General features: G+C 47.8%; 1 long non-coding RNA gene across 1 annotated transcript; it reads right to left on the reverse strand.

The window, feature by feature from the left end:
- Positions 1 to 273: 273 nt before the first annotated feature.
- On the reverse strand, positions 274 to 928 carry LOC103013113 (uncharacterized). The gene is made up of 3 exons (XR_449890.2): positions 876 to 928; positions 696 to 787; positions 274 to 426 (listed from the first exon to the last, which is right to left on the reverse strand). It is a non-coding gene; the product is annotated as an uncharacterized LOC103013113 (long non-coding RNA).
- Positions 929 to 3,927: the final 2,999 nt, after the last annotated feature.

Here is a 3,927-nt window from a genome sequence, read left to right on the forward strand (position 1 = left end):
TGGCATGATATACTGTATGTAACATGCTTGGCACAATGCTTCTCACAGAAGTCTGGAAAGAGCACAGTAATGCCATCTTGGCAGGCGCCTGTCCCCACTCCGTCCTACAGATTGGCCATTTCACCTGTTGGGAATTACAGACTTTTTTCTGTGTGCGGTTTCATCTCACCTGCTTATCTGGAATACAATTCGTTGAAAGATCCATTAAATGAGGGTCAAGTCTCCAGAAACGTCAGACACTTCAGACTACCCTCTGTTCCCCCGTCAGGGGACAGGGGCTTCCCGGTACCAGGGAAGCTGTCCAGTGTCCTGGTTCTGAAATGAAGTCGGCTCCGGGAACCCCTAGGAGCTGTCCGGAGCCCTGGTGCTGAAGCAGATTGTGGCTCCCTTCCTGGACCCCGAGCGGCGCTGTCCTGAGTCTCGGTGCTGAAATAAATAGCAGTTTCCTTCCTTGTTGCTCGGAGAGCTGTCCTCAACCTCGGTGCTGAAGAAAACTTGATTTGCTTCCCTCTCTTCCCCAGCTCACCCTAGTCCCCTCTGTTCTTCTCCCTCTCGGGAACTCCCCTCCACTACAATTCTTTCCCCTCCGGTCCTCTTCCAGGTGCGCCTCCCGGCACAAGGCGGGGGAGAGACGGAGAGGTCATAACTAGGACTCATACCTGCTCCTCACCTAGTGGCATGTTTCCAGAACTTACCTCCCAGGTAGTCAGCGCGGTTGGTCTCCGTTTTCCAGACCGTCAAACTTCACAGTGTTTGTCGCTTTCTGGGAAACTGTCCATGCGCTGACCTGCAAACCAGCCCCATTCACAGGGACCCGGATCCCTCAGACCACCCCTCCCCCCACGCGGCTTCGGCCCTTCCCCTGTGTGCCTCACCTGCTTCCAGTCTTGCAGGCGGATGCAGGTGTCCACTGGCTGCCTAGGCGGGGACTTGCGCTTTTATGGGCTTCAGGGGAGGCGGGGCGCCGGGAACCCAGGGAGGGGCTTCGCCAGCCTGCCAATGGGACTCCGCCTCGAATGCAACTCCAAAGATTACCTCATAGGTTGTGGCCTCAGCTTCAGAATAAAAGTCTGGCATCTGCCCAAAACCTGGGTTAGGGGTTTTCTGGAGGGGGAGGGGACGCTCATTGGGTTCCTCAGGGTCTTCCCACAGGGTCCAACCCCCTCCTAGGTCTCTGAACTCCGTGTTGGCTCAGGGACGCTGGCCAGTACCTGCTTCTCCCCATCCCCAGTTTGTGCTATTGCTGGATCAGGAGAGAGAAAGCTGGTAAACTGTGTTGGGGTAAAAACGGCACAGTGCAGAATATTTAAGTCCAGTTCCATATAGGGAAACTGAGGTCTGTGGGACTGGAGGGCTTAGAGGAGGCTGGGGCCGAGGTGAGACTCTAGCCTAGATCTTTTGATTCCTTGATTCAAAACCCAACTCATAACTTAGTGTATTGTTTTGCTTTATGGAGCAGGCTCTGAGCCAAAAAACACACGAACTTGGGTTCAAACTCAGATTTTTCTCCTCCTTGCTGTGGGTATTTGGGTATAATCAAACCTCTTTGTGCTTCAGTTTCCTCAGTTGTGAAATGGCAACGATGGTAGTAACTTCTCAGAGCATTGTGATGAGGAATTGATGATATGGTGTGGATTGCATGTTGAAATAAATAGTCAGGACTGGGGCTAGGGTGAGGGAGGCACTGGCCTCAGGTGCAAAATTTAAGGGGCTACAAAAAACCCCTCAGTAATCAAGATAAATAATATTTCAATGCAATGTTTTAAGAAATCAGAATTAATGCAAAAAATCCACAATGAACAAAATACCAAACTTTAAGTAAAGACAGGATCGGCATTACTAATTTTTCCTTTTGCCTCAGGCTCCAGTGCAGCTTGGCATGGCACTAGAAATAATCTGAACATGATAAGTTTCCCAATAATGTAGCTATTTATTATTTTCTGAGACATTCCACTCATTTATTTACTCAACAGACTTTTATTGTATTAGGCACCAGGGACATATACATGAATTCAGCAACCAATCTTGCCTTTAGGGAGGGTGAAGACATGAAGTTATAACTATGCTCAAATGTAGTATGTGTGACAATAGAGGGATTTGTGTCATAGCTTGTGCTCTCCCTAGTATGAACGTCCTCTGAAGGAGCTGCTCATTTTGTGGAATTTGAGCTCACAAGTGAGCTGCCTGTAGATCACCCATGGATTCAGGAGCATCAGATAAGGCACCTAGCGTTTGTCAGCAAAGTGCCAAACCAAAGATTAGCCCCATCTACACACTGGAGGAAAGTTCAATCAAACCCATAAGGATGCGTGCAGAAGCTGTAGGGAATCCTAACACATAGTAGGTACTCAACACATTCACTGTCAGCTATGTGACTTGTGGGAGCTCGTCTGAAACACTCTGACTTAATGCTTCCATCCTGCCTCCCATGCGGAGGCCAGTCCTGGCTTCCCAGCTCCGAAGGAGGAGCAGGGAGCCTGCTACAAAAGGAAGAGGAAGAAACAGGAATGCAGCCTGGGGGTGGCTGCCTCATTTATTTGTTTCCCTCTTTAAAAAAAAAAAAAAAACTTTCTATTTTTTTAAAAAGAAATTCACACCCACAGGAAGTTGCAAGAACCAGGCAATAAACTCTCATATCATCTTTACCTAGATTCACCCACCCATCCTTAACATTTGGCCACATTTGCTTTCTCTTTGTCTTTTTCTCTATAGAGATCTTTGCCTCTGTTCTAATCATGTAAATTGCAAACACAACTGCCCCTTCATCCTAAATACTTCAGCACGCATTCCCCAAGATCAAGTCTGCTATGTAACTCAATGCAACGATCTCAACCAAAAAGTTAAAGTTGTTACAACACCACTGTCTAATCCAGAGTCCACATTTCGGTTTCACCAGTCATCCCAGTCCTGTCCTCTATGGCATTTCTTCCCAAGCCAGGATCCAATTCAAAATTATACATTGCATTTCATTGTCCCGTCTTCCATCTCTTTTGCAGAGGGGTGGGCTTTGTAGTAACAAGAAGACTCAGACCCCAGGCTCTTCCTTTCATCCCTGAGATCTGGCTTCGTCACTGTCTTCTACAAGGCTGTGCAGTGTACACAGGGTCTGACCCCCCCTTACTTACAACAAGAGTTTGTTTACAGGATTCTTAAGTCCCCTCCTTCTCCAACATTCTGGAAAGATTTGGCCAGATCTGTTCCCCCCACCCAAGCCTACTTTATGTATTCATTTACTCCACAAAAAAATATTTTTGAATATCTGCTATGTGCCGGGCACTGGGAAATACAACAGGGAACCCAGCTGATGTGATTTTTGGCCTCCATTTAGTGCAGAAGATAATAAACAAGTAAACAAAGGAACAAGATAACCTCACACAGCGATGACTGCTATGAAAAAAACAGACTGGGGGATTGTGATAGTGCAGGAGTCAGCAAACTTTCTGTAAAGGGCCAGAAAGTAAATATTTTCAGCTTTGCAGGCCAGCCGGTCTCTCTCGTGGCTACTCCCCTCTGCTGTTGTAGCTCAAAAGCAACCTTGGAGAATATATAAATGGATGAATGTGACTGTGTGCCAATAAAACTTTATTTGTAAAAACAGTTGCAGCTCATTTGGCCCAAAGCCCACAGTTTGCTGGCCCCTGTGGTAGACTGGAATTGGCTGGTGAGAGGGACATTGCTTTAGGCTGGAGGTTGGGGAAGGTCTCTCTGGGGTGGGGCCATCTGAGCTGAGACCTGAAAGGTGGGGAGGCGATGACTGTGGGAAAATTTAAAGGACAAATATGGGGCTGAAGGAACAGTTGGTGTAAAAGCCCTGGGGGCAGGGGTAACGGCCCTGATGGATGTGTTGGGGGATGATCAAGGGTGGTAATAGATTTAATCAGAGAGAAATGGCCAGGAGTCTGGTCACTCAGGACAGGAGCAGATCAC

This window comes from Balaenoptera acutorostrata, chromosome 2 (assembly GCF_949987535.1).
Source record: "Balaenoptera acutorostrata chromosome 2, mBalAcu1.1, whole genome shotgun sequence".
Classification (NCBI taxonomy): domain Eukaryota; kingdom Metazoa; phylum Chordata; class Mammalia; order Artiodactyla; family Balaenopteridae; genus Balaenoptera; species Balaenoptera acutorostrata.